The sequence below is a fragment of the Geospiza fortis genome, unplaced genomic scaffold (assembly GCF_000277835.1).
Source record: "Geospiza fortis unplaced genomic scaffold, GeoFor_1.0 scaffold157, whole genome shotgun sequence".
NCBI lineage: Eukaryota > Metazoa > Chordata > Aves > Passeriformes > Thraupidae > Geospiza > Geospiza fortis.
This window is the reverse complement of record NW_005054314.1, coordinates 7,517,851-7,530,689: the sequence shown is the minus strand read 5'-3', so window position 1 is coordinate 7,530,689 and position 12,839 is coordinate 7,517,851. Positions and strand designations below refer to the sequence as shown.

At 52.6% G+C, this 12,839-nt stretch overlaps 1 long non-coding RNA gene across 1 annotated transcript; it reads right to left on the bottom strand.

Moving 5' to 3' along the window:
- Nucleotides 1-1,175: 1,175 nt before the first annotated feature.
- On the bottom strand, nucleotides 1,176-10,984 carry LOC106631790. Its single transcript, XR_001335639.2, has 3 exons — nucleotides 10,851-10,984; nucleotides 3,195-3,343; nucleotides 1,176-1,246 (listed from the first exon to the last, which is right to left on the bottom strand). It is a non-coding gene; the product is annotated as an uncharacterized LOC106631790 (long non-coding RNA).
- Nucleotides 10,985-12,839: the final 1,855 nt, after the last annotated feature.

Below are 12,839 nucleotides of genomic sequence, written 5' to 3'. Positions count from 1 at the left end.
GACCGAGCAGATTCCCCATTGCATGAAGCCTTAAAATCAAAACTAGGTGTCTGCTGCTAAAAGAGACATTGCAACTCAGCCAGACATTTGGGGCTAGATGCAAGAGCTGCTGTACTTCATGGCCTGGGACAGCTAGGAAGAAAATCCCTTAAAATCACAACAGAATCTGTTCCCAATTGCTCAGGCTCTCACCCCCTCATGGGTTTTGCCCTGTGATTCCCCTGTGGCGGTGTTTCCCACCCACTGGCAAATGGAAATCAGCAGCCAAGCTCATCTTCTTGTCATATTCAGAAAACCACTGTCTCGCCCTTCAAAAACTGCTAAAGATATGGTGAATGATTGAAAATGCAGAGAGAAACAAGAGAAAAGGAGAAATTAAACAGTAAGAGAAAAAATGGGGTGTTACCCATTTTATTGCAGTTCAGAAAAAGAAGGGAAACATTTAAAAAAGGACAGAAGAGAGGCAGTGCAATTTTTGTATTTAAAATACTTTGGAAGAATACTTAGACTTAGCAAACAAGCATTATTTCAAACTTTGCCAAGAAAAACAACATTTTCGTATAATTTTAAATCTGTGGTGAGCTCCATTCTTCCCGGCCACTTCATCCTTCCCAAAAGTGCATTTTGCCCTTCACTCATCCCTAAAACTCCCCTCAAATGCGTAGCCCAAAGGATTTTCTTGCACCAGGTGGAGGCTGAGCTTTACGATGCACATCCAAATAAATGGTGTTTCCAAGTAAATAAGACAGCAGAGAAAAGCTCCCGGGAAGCTGAGGAACGGACCTGCCATTTAAGAGCTCGGAGAAAAAAATATGGAAATCTGCAACGTGGGAGCGTGCCAGCGCCGGGGGCGAGAGGGACGGGCCTGGGAGGATTTCCAGCTCCAGCAGCCTCGTTATTCCTGCGCCACATCCACCTGCCCTCCCAGCCCTGAGGGCTGACACCACTGCTAAGGCAAGGGGATGATTTCAGCGCTGTCCAGCCCCTGGCACAAGTGACCGCTCGATTTTCTGGTGTGAGCATCAGCAGAGCAGCCAGGAGGACACCGTGCCAGCCCCAGGGGAGGGACGCGCCGCGCCCGCGGTGCCGGGAGCGCGCGGCTCCGGCGCTGTGCCCTCAGTGCCAGGCAGGGCGGGAGCTGGCGTGGGGCGCACGGAGGCTCACCTGGGGCAGGGACCAGCCGTGGCGCTGTCCCCGCAGCGCTGTCCCCTGTGGTGAGCCTCTGCTCACGGTCCCAGGAGCAGCCCTGAAACGAGACAGAGTGGGGGGACACGTGGGTAGGGCAGGGCAGCTGCTTTTGTAAATCAAAGGTGACTCCGACCAAGGGGGTAGAGAATGATGCACCTGACTCCATCATCAGAAGGCTAAAGAATTACTCTATTATACTATACTGTGTACATTGTATCTAAACTGAATCTGCCATGCACTCACTCTTGCTCACAACTGCCCAGAACTGCACTCATCTCTGATTCTCTCCTGACTGTCCTGTGATAGTCCTGACACACACACACTTCTTGGCCCTGACAGGCCAAAGGAACAAAACATCCTCACTTTGGGTAAACAATCTCCATATTGCATTTTACTTTAGCACAACACAGGCACAGCAAGTGAGATAAGAATCGTGTTTGCCTTCTTCTCTGCTTCTCTCTGTTCAGAGGGCATGTGAATACCACAAGCTGCCTCCAGGCTCTCCACTGCTTCTGGAAGGGCCAAAAGGAGCTTTTGCCCATGCAAGGGGAATGCTGCCTTTGATGGGCATCCCCTCCTCTCATGTCAGCCTGCCTGGTTGGATCACTGCAAGCAGTGGTGGAGGTTTGCTGGCCCCAGACTCTGCGACTGTGCCATTGCTGGGTTGCATTTCACGTTTCATCAACACAAGACATCTCAAACACATTGTTTTGGGGAAAGAAGGAGGGATTGGATGGTGTCAGTGGCTTGGAAGCCCTGCGACTGGATGCTTTTTTCATCCCCCTTACAGACAGGGCACAGTGGAAGGAGCAGGGGCACTGCTCACACCAGCTGTGCAAGGCCCACAGTTGCTTCCCTGCTTGTTTCCACGTTGATTTTTCAATGTCCTTGTTCAGTCTTGGGGATTCATTGACTGGCCTGGCCACAGAGACTGGTGGCTATTGCCAGCAGAGTTCACTGTTGGGTAGATCAAAGCTGCAGGACACCCAAAAAAACCAAAGCAGGATCCCACTGCTTATGGCATAACAGCACTAAAAATTTGTTCTTAAACACATCCTAGAGTTGCAGGTTTGACTTTAACTAGAGGGACTGGCAATGTGAAGGGGGTCAAGACAAAATGTGACTAAAGTGGCTCCTGAGTCAGAGGAACACAAATATCTCCTGCAGTGATTGTGGGCTGTTTTGTCCTCCTTGTTCTTTATCCCCAAACTCCTTTAAAGCATTCTTCCTTAGATGATATCATTCAGCTCCATCTTCCCTGTGTGACACTTAAATTTGGAGTACCCCCAGGTATATGATGGGAAGCCAGTTCAATCTCTGAGGCAGAAAATGGTGTTTATCTCATAGGGTTATTTCACTGAAAGGAGGAATCCCTGAATTTTTGCATTTCTGCACTAGATTAGGGGGATCCTACAGCATCCCATGGCAGGGCAGTGAGTGGGGGATGGAGGCAGTAAGTGGGGGATGGAAAGAAAGCCTGCAAAGACACGAGGCAATTTTATTTACCTAGGTGCCTTTCTGATAACTGAGACCCTACTGCTCAATTCCTGCCTCTCCACCTGGTGCTGTATCTTTTAGAATGCTGTTGAAAATTGAGGAGAATGCAAATAAGAGAGACACAAGCTATCTGAAAGCTGGGAAAAAATCCTGAAAAGGGAAACTTGAAAGACTCAACCTACTTCACTTATCAAAAGTGGCTGGATCAGAGAGCTGAAATGCCTCCATGGGAGACAGTGTCAGACAGGAGCAAATAATCCAGCTGCAACTGCAGAGCAGGAGCCAGAGCTGGAGCTGGAGCTGTTCACATTACAAGTAATTCAATTAACACTTGTGAACCAGAGAGGTTGCCTCATTAATGAGACAAGCTATCACAGAGAATGTGTGGGAACAGCCGGGATCTGAGCTGGGCAGGGGGTGGTGGCCAGCAGCCCCTGTGCCCCTTGAGTCCCTCTCAGCATAGGAGTGTGCAGGGTCTGGCCCTGCAGCACCACAAGGCTGGCTCTTACCTCAGGCAGGTTTTGGGGCTCTCTGGGTGTGACTGTGGAGCTGGGCTCACTGTCCCCAAGCTGTTCCCTGGCTGTGCCATGACGTGCATCCAGGCTCGGAGACTGCTCGGGTGCAGAGCGCAGCGTGAAATCGTAGAATTCATGGATATCTGCAAAACAGCAGGAGAAACATCCTCAGGACCAGGGGGCAGCCTGATGCCTGACAGCAGCCTGTGGGGTGCAGCACCTGTGACCTCCACTCTGCCCCCAGGCCCTGAGCCCTCTGTGAGAGGCTGGCACCCTGGGAGAGGGCTCTGCTGGCCCCCTGTGCTTGCTGTGTGTCCCACCACTCCCCCTGTGCAAGGCAGGAGGTGTAGTGGGGTGCCTGGCTCACTGTGCAGTGCCCATGGCTCTGGAAGGCATAGGAATGTCCACAGAGCAGTGACCATACAGTCCACATTGACTAAGAGCAAACTCTGCTCAGCAGCATCAATCCAACACCCAGCCCATCCTGCTCTCCTCCAGGCTGTGCCAGCCCCAGGCATGGTCCCTGTCCCTGCTGCTCTGACAAGCCTCCTGTACCAGGCAGCCCCTGCCTGCCCTGACTCTGATGGGCTATTCCCTCCCCATCACAGCCCCCCACCACCCTGTGGAGGGGTTCCCTTACCAGGGGGACAGGCAGAGAAGCCACAGGGCACTCAGTGTACAAGCCCTAAAGCTGATGACTACAGCTCTGTTAACCCCAGCTCCCTCCCTGGTATCTCCCCTTTTCCACCTGCACACTGCCACAACAGGTATCAAGGCACCCTCATTCTGGGCTCCAAGGACCTGAGTCTGCTGCTGTAAACCACAGTGGCTCTAGAGAGAGCCATGAAAATGGGGTATACCAGCTCTCACTGCTCCAGAGACACTTATGGGGCGAGACTGGGGCCTGAGAGCAGCTGCCCAGGTATAGTTCCAGAGGAGCTCTGAGAGCCCAGCCCCTCTCCCAGCCCAGCCAGGAGGATTTTACCCTCTCCAGGTCACACACAGAGGATTCCAGGGAGCAGAAGTTCTGCAGTGCGCTCAGAGTTCCTCCCTAAGGAAGCTCCCACTGCTGCACACTCAGGCAGCTGCTGGCCCCCGGCAGCCCCCAGTTATCTCCACAGCCAGCACCTCCAGAGTGGTCAACATATCCACTGCAGAAGGGTTTTAATTTCAAAAAGGAAACTACATCAAAAGTGAGAACCTGTTTTTATGAAGAAACTGAAAGGGGTAACAAAAACTTGTGGGAGGCTCTGAGCCTATTTAGAGAGACCCACTGGGACATGAGAACAGACTTGGAGTGTCTGGCTGGAGAATACTGTAAAGGCAAGAGGGAGGAAAGCTAGGCTTGACTGCAGAGGAAAAGAGGCTATTGAAAATGAGAAGACATTCATCTAAACTGCTGAAGCTGCATCTAAATGAGAAAACCAGAATGGATGGTAAATGCTGTCAGGTTAAAGGTAAAGCTCCAAGAGGTCAGCCAAAAGAGTTTGGTAAACGCCTTCCAAAAGCCATAAAAAAAGTCATAAATCCCTTCAAGCACCTGGGAAACAGGAAGCCTGGCAGAGCCTGCAGGGCCAAAAAGTCAAGGCAGCATAAATGAGCACTTGAAGCAGGAAAAGACACAGCAGGAACCTGAGATTATTTTCTGTACCTGCATCTGCTCTGGAGGAAGCTGGAGAGCTCCACTTCTGTGAGTGACCCCAGGGGCAAGCTGTGGCGCTCAGCTTGAGGGGGATGTGGCCACTCCCAAAGCACTCCCTGGGAGCGCAGGGATGAAGCACCTGCACTTGCCCTCCAGTCTGTGATTTCTCACCTGAAACTATGCCACAGCATGGCATCATGAGGTATTAAACACCCACATCACAAAGACTTCAACAGGAAATCTGGTGAGCACTGGCACTGCAAGCAGGGACACGCTCGCCACTGCCTGAGGCTGGTCCCTGGCTGCAGCAGGGTGCTCTGCCTAAGCAGGGACACAGCAGCTGCAAATTTGTCTCACAGGTTCATCAGTGAAAGGCTGAGAGAGGAGGGTCTGCTGAGCAGGGATAAGATCAAGTGAGGAGGGTCTGCTGTTCTCAGTGCTGAAAAATACTGAGACCAGCTTGACCAAACTGTCAGACCTCACCACGAGGACAGGCAAGCCATGCTCCCTGACTGGAGCTGGGAGCAGCGAGAATGTGCACTCTGATATGGAAGTGAGAGTCAGGAGTGGTGAGAAGAAGAAATGAAAGAGCTGCTCGCACCTTTTTGAGCACAAAGCACATTTTGTTGACTAATAATCTAAAAAATGCACATGACTGACAGTCAATCACTTTATACTACAAAAGGCCAGTGAGAACTTCCATCATACCTCCCTGAGGTGTGTGAAGATCCTTCCCTTGGGTGGGGACACCCCTCGAGGCTGAGTCAGAGATTTGCCCTTGGTCATTGGTGTGGGTGAGTGACATCAATCTCTACTTAGTAATTGTTTAGCTAGCTCTAATATAATTGCTTTAATATTGCTTCAAAAACAGTGCACTACACTAGTAATTATAGCTACCCATACTGTTTAGTAAATAATTCTGATTAAGCTCTTTTTTTCTCTAATCCTTATCATTATTGTAATAAATTTAAACAAATAATTTGATATATTTGTATAAATACATTGGGATTATCATCCTTAATCCTGTCAGACAAAGTTGTATAAAGGTTCAATTACACCTGTATAATCCTTTAGACATATACCACTGACAAAGTCTGGGGCTAAATTGGATCCAGCTGCACCCAGGCTCCTCTCTGAGGGTGAGTTTAGAAAGGAAGGGTGTCCTTTCTTCACCTTGTGACTCAACAGGAGGGTTTTTATAATAAACTTTGTCTGGAGCTCCCATTCTGCAGAGCAGAGCAGGGCTGCACGCCCAGGCACAATTCCCCATCCTCTCTCCCAGTGTTTAACCACGTGCCCATGCACTGCAGCAGCACATCCCTGATGCAGATGGGACAAGAACAGCTTCAACCCCCATCTTGAGCTCCCAGGGGCTGCCTGGTGTGTGAGCTCCCAGCTGTAGGGGCAAAGCTGATACAGATCTCACTCACTGGCAGAACAGCAGCTGGGCGCCCAAGGGCAGCCCAGCCAGGCTCTGTGGCTGCCCCAGTGCAGGGAGCACCGTGCCACTGCCTGGCATCAGTGCCACTTTTGGAAATGCTGTTTTGTGCTGCCAGGCTCTGCCCTGTGCCCTGGGAGACAGCTGGCAATGATGGGAGGAGGGGGAGTCCCCAGATGTACCAACTGCACCTGGGACACCCCTTCTACAGCCCCCAGGCTGCCCCTGAAAGCCTCCCAAACCAGACACGAGGTCACAGCGAGCCCTCACTTCACAGCCAGAGACACTGGACTTTGTTTTCGTGCTAAAACATCTCTCCCTCTGGTTATAAAAATAATAATTGCGTAACAGGATAGCAGCAGCTTCTGGCTGCACGGATTACGCTGGGAGCACACAAAACTTTGCAAGAATGAAAACAGGATTTGAAGGGCTCCATTGTGGGGGTGTGCTGCTGCTGGCACCCCCGTTTGTCATCCATCTGCTGCAGGAACACAGCCTGGGGCAGCCCAGCTGGCAAGGAGCCTGAAGGGCACGAAACTTGTCCCCTGAAGCAGCCACTCTCCACCTCCAAAACCCTCAGCCCAGTTTAGGTGCTTGCCAGAAGAGAGAATTGTTGCTGGCACCAGGGATTAGAGGAGTTTCAGGATTGGTGGACAGGGTTCAGGCAGCAAAGGACAGAAGTACATTTTAGGACACATGCACGTGGCATTAAGATAATATAAATACATGCTGGTTTCTCTCACTTCTTATGAGCATCACAAGTAAGTCTGCCTCACCTGTGCACTTTAAGAGCAGCACTACCTGAAAAACCTCCATAAGAGGACGTTGTGGTAGCAAAAGATGAAGCTGAATGTTCTGTCTCACAGCCCAGTTTCTGTCTGATGACATGCAAATTTGTTCTGGATCTAATAAGAAAAAGTAACTCAAGATTTACAGATATTAGAATTTTTCGAATAATTTTTTCCTGGGGTTAACACATCAAATAAATGTCATTAAATATTTCTATAGCATCTGTGCACTAAAGCAGTGCCCTTGTGCCAGCCAGCACATGCACTTCCAGAAAATGACATTTCTTCCCCAATGTGTGCACTGTCAGCAGCTGCAGCACCACAGATTTACCCCAAGCAGAAACCCCAGCCTTGCAGCAGACCCATTGCCATTCACACCCATGGCTGCCACAGCTGATCTTTTCCAAGCAAGCGGCAAGTTTCCATCCTTGCTACGGGCCAATCTGCAAGAGGAGGAGTCCTCAGGGTTGGGCAGCCTCCAGATTCCTCCAGTTTTCCACGCTGGCTCCTGCAGCCACCCGGTGAAGCCATTACACCATCGCCAGCTGTGCTGTTAGCAGGCAGGCCTTGCTGGGGTTTTGCACCCAGGGAAGCACTGCCTGCCACTCCTTCTGCCTTCACCACATCAGGATGCTCATGAGGAATCTTTTGCAGGGTAAAAGGAGCTGCAGGGGAGGACTGGGAGCCCCAAGAGCTGACAGGACCTACAGAGGTCTACACTGGCCAGTGCTCAGGCACAGAAGAGAAGCTGAGTCCCAGAGGATTTTTGGGAGGAGCTGCTGGGAGCTGGGACAGCTGGACACACACAAACCCTGCCTGTCCAGCTTCTCCCACTGCAAAGGGCACAACGGCTGCTTTCAGGCTCTGGGAAGGAAAGGTCAGGGAGCTGCTTTTGTGTGCAAGCCCCATCCTCCCCAGCAGCACCAAGCACCTCCCTGAGGGGCTCCACGGAGCAAAGGGAAAACGGGGTCACCATCGCCCCAGCCCAGGCTCCGGGAGCACCCCTCTGCTGGGCTGTTTCCTTGCAAGTCACGCACTTGGCTCCGCAGCCTCAGACACGGAGAGAGGGGCCAGCAGAAGGGAGCCAGCACAGCCTGTTTTCCCTCTGCACAGCCAAGGAATTTCTTTTGTGCTGAGCAGGGTTTGGCACATTCCAGCAGAGCAGCTCCCGCAGCGCCGGGGCCGTGCCGAGCCAGCCGCGGCACCGCTGGGACAGGAGCTGTCCTGGCACGGGCAGTGTGCCCCCGGCACAGGCAGAGCCAGGGACAGGGAGGTGGCCACAAGGATTTAAAGGGCTGGGCCATGCTCAGAGGAGTCTGGCAGAGCATGGTGCATGTGCAGAGCAGTGCTGGGTATGATCACAGTGACTGACCCATCCAACACAACACTGACGCATCCTGGACACAGCAGAGGCTGGGGCCTCTGGAGACCCCAAACCAGCTTATTCTTTAAAATAAAAAAGCATACAGAAAGTCATATCCCTGGCATTTTTCACGTGGACTAACTTGGCAAACTCCATGATGTTTGGCACTGCTGGTAGCTCTACTATGGCCTGATGCATTTTGATGTTCTAACTCCAGCCAGCCAGTGTGTGCTCTAGGAGAGCACTACCTGCAGGAGCAGGCGGCCTGAGGACAGGGATGGACCATGCTCACACATTCATCTTCCCCAGGGGCTGAAAAAAGCATGGCTGTGCTGCTGAAAGGCTGCAAGAGGAGGGAGCTCTGCAGCTAAAGCCTCTCCAGAGCCAGAAGCTTCTGGCATGGTGTGGGGCAGAGAGATGGGAGCTCTGCACTGAGCAGTGTCTGTACTCTCCTGCAAATCCTCCTCCCACACCAAGCCAGCCCTGTGACTCGGAGCAGACCTCAGACAGAGACACAGTGGCCCACTGGGAAAAGGAGGGGTGAAAATAAAAATGAAAATAGAAATGTTCCATCATCCTTGCAGTGCTGTTACTGTGCTCCAGTGGGTACAGATATGGACATGAGGCAACCCAGTGTGTGCCAGCTGTGTGTGGCCACAGTGAGCACACAGCCAGACACAATGTCCATGCTGGGACAGAGACAATCACAAACCCACACTCCAAGGGGAAACAGAGGGAGGGAGCTGAGGAGGGGGGGCGGAAGTAATTAATGCAAATTCCTAGTTTAGGTAAACACATCCAGAGAAAGGCTCGCTCTGGCACGGGGAATTAATATCCTGTTAAACCAGTTGAAAAGGTCACCAGTAAACAGGAGACACTCCCAGCACTCCCTCGTGCCAGGGCTGATAGGACACCAAGACAAACGGCTGAGAGCCAGGAGCAGGGACGCTGCAGCATCCGCCTGCCAGCCTGCAGCTGCAGCCAGCTCGTGTTCTCTGCAGCTACACTCCCTCCACAGCACTTCTGCACTAACAGCAGCAGCCCTGGGCCTTGGGAAAGCTGCTTTGCTGCCTTCACACAGCCCCAGGGAGGACTGGCCAGCACACAAAAGCAGCCAGGGGTGTTGGGCTAATGTCAGGTTGGTCAAGGTCACAGCCCTGCTGGGGATCCCTGCCTCCAGGCTGGGGATCATTTAGAGAGAAGGCTGTATAAATGAAGAGATAAGAAAGGAGATGTACACTGGGTCCGCCAGTATGGGGCCCATCTGTCCTGGGGAGTGCACCCTTGGCACATGCCTGTGCTGCTGCTGGCACAGACATTCCAGCACAAGACCTTTAAAAGGACATGCTGGGACTGACTGGAAGTCTCCAGGTGATGCTCCAACAGCATTTGAGAAAAAAGGATAGAATAAAATTACTCAGGACACAGCATTACTTCATCTTCAATGGAAAACCTGATGCACAGAGGAGCTGCTGGCAACTCATCTCTGCAGGCACAGAAGTGGAACTCAGGCTGCAGAGGTGTGAAGAAAAGGTGAGAGCTGCCAAGAGAACAGCGAGGGGGAGCACCAGGGCTGAGACAGCCTTGGGTCAAAATGCACTGAGAGTGAGCCACAGAGCACATGTGGAGCTCTGCACCCTGGGGCCTGGGTCTTCTTCTAAGAGTGGGGAGCCTCTGGGGTGCTTTCCCTTCCATCCCACCAGGGAAACTCAGCTTCTTTCCCAGGAGATCCAGGAACAGAAACCACCAGGGCTGCACGCATTTCCCAAGGCCCGCAGAGAACAGAACTTAAGAATAGCAAGATAGCTGTATTGCACAGAGAAGCTTCTTAGTCCAGAAAGACTTCAGCTCCATTTGTCTCATTCCACATGGAGAACTTTATACAGTGCTCAAAATGCCATTTTCTGGTGTCCAGCCCCAAGAAAAGCCTTGCTGTTAAGTCGTGTGTGAAATGGAACTGCTGGAACAGTGTGTTTCTCACAAGTGCTGGTGGGTCTAAGCACAAGAAAGGACCGAGTGCCCCAAAGGAGCCTGGGTACATGTGGGCTCTCTCTTAAAGACAGAAAAATCTAGTTTTCCTTCCTGGACACACCTGGGCTGTACCGCACAGAGAGCACTCACAGCAGGGCAGGATCCCTTAGCAGGTGCTGGATAGAACAGGCATGGCCTGATCAAGGAGGTGTTACCCCTTGTCCTCAATCAGACTGAGGAATGCTGTTCTCTACAAACACCCAGTGATTGCAGCCCTGGTATCTCCTGCCTAAGCCCTGGAGGGGAAAGACAGCCCAGCTCCCTGGCATTGCATGCCATGTGTTTCCACAGAATGCACTGCTCAGTGCCAGGCACCAGTGTGGGATCAGGCTCCCAGGAAACCCCACTAAACACAAGGACTGCAAGGGACTGCAAGGCAGGGGCTTACCCAGCAGAGCCTGGAAGAGTTCACTTTGGAAGATGTGCGAAACTTTTCCAATGGAAGCTTTTAACTCCTGCTCCTCCGGGGACTGCAGGGTGCTTTGGTATCTGGTCAGAATTTCCACTGCCCGTTCAGTGTCTGCAGAGATGACACAGGAGTAACAAGGCATTAACATTGTAGGATGCTATGGAAAGGCTTGAGTGCAGTCTGGGATAATGCCTCAAGCTGCCTTCCAGTCTGGATTTTAAAAAGTCACACAGCAACAAAAGCAGCCTTCCTTACACACACCTGGGAAAGCTAACCCTGCTGAGAGCCACTGAGGGCCCACAGCAGAGACCTGGGCAGGAGGAGAGGTAGTTCTGCCACCAACCCTGAAAATCAGGGGCTACAATCAGATTGACTCTGAACTCTGTGGCACTGGGCAGGCTGAACACCTCTTCCACTTCCCAGGCACAGAAGCTGTTCAGGAGCTGGACACATTCTGGTTGCACAGGGCTATGAATACTACTGCAGAGCTGCAGCCTCCCACATAGGGCCAGATGGCTGCAGCAAAGCTGAGCGTAGGCCCATTCACGTAGTGCAAACAGCTCAGCTACAGGAGAGGCAAAACTTGGGTTGCTACAGGGTGAAGCACAAGAATTGCTCAAAGCAGCAAACAGCCGTGGGTCAGCAGGAGACAAGTGGGACAGGAACACAATGCCTTGGGGTCAGGGGAGATGCTGGTGAGGAGGGGAGCTGGAGGCTGCCATGAAGCAACATTTTGGTCACTGACTGGGCTAGACATAGCTATGAGAAAACCCTGGACCTAAAATAGTGGAGCTGTGATCTCCCTGCCTGGACACCTCCACACTTCTCTGGGCAGCCAGCCAGAGCTGCCAGTGCAGCCCCGACCTCAGATGTGACCCATGTCTCAGGCAGGTGGTGAGCTCCTGTGGACCTTCAGACCATCCCTGCCCCACCAGTGGATGTTTCCCTTTGTCACCCAGGCAGACTGAAGACAAAGAGTGTCTGTGTGTGAAGGCAGGGAAGCTGTCCCGCCACTGCTGGAGACTCATCTTTTAAGCCAGGAACTCATGCAGAAAGGATGACCTTGCTCATCACAGGGCTCTCGAGAATTCAGGTCATCAGACAAGGGGGCCAGTGTCTGCTCGGGTACGTGCCACCTGGTGTCCCAGCTTGCCCAGCCTTCCAGCTCCTCCTCGGCTGAAAGGGAAAGGGAAAGGGAAAGGGGGTCCTCCTGCCTGTGTCACCAGACCACACTGACTCATCGTGGGAGCAGAACAGGGAAAGGAGTCTGGGGAAGTGTGAACAGCTTTGACTTGGAGCTGGGCTCCACACCTGCTCCAGGAAAAGCAGAGACTTCCCTGAGCTTTGTGGCAATCCTAACCCTGTGCTATTACTAAGAGCTTCCTTTTCTGCAAGATTAAACAGTGGCTTCAAACACTGCCCAGCATACCATGAGCAGGGTTGAGATGTCACTGCCTGGTCATTCCTGACCTTATCAGCAGAACTAAAGGAGCTCATGGAGAGCTGGGGCCACTACACCAGGACACAAAGACTGTGAACCTGGTGTGAACTTCCCACCACAGCCCAGGCTGTGCAGCAAGAGCGGCAGGCACCGCGCTGACCCCTGTGCTGCCGGCCACCCGTGCCGGGTGACAGCCAGCTGCAGCAGGGCACTGCTGGCCACCCATAGCGGGTCACAGCCAGCTACAGCAGGGCACTGCTGCCTCCCGATCTGGGCAAGTGCTGTGCACCCAGCCAGGCAGGGAGACCACAGAACCCTTCCTACAGCTCCCAAGAAATAGCACATGGTGTCCAGGGCCCATCTCCACGTGCCTCAAGGTGCATGCAGGTCCCACGTACAGGAAATCCCTTCTGGCAGCCCCCAAACCCCCCCAGCCGCTCTCCTTCCTCCCCGCAGCACGCAAGGGATCTGCAAGCAGAGCATCCCACGGCCACCCACTCTGAGCCACGGCAGCACAACGTGTCCAC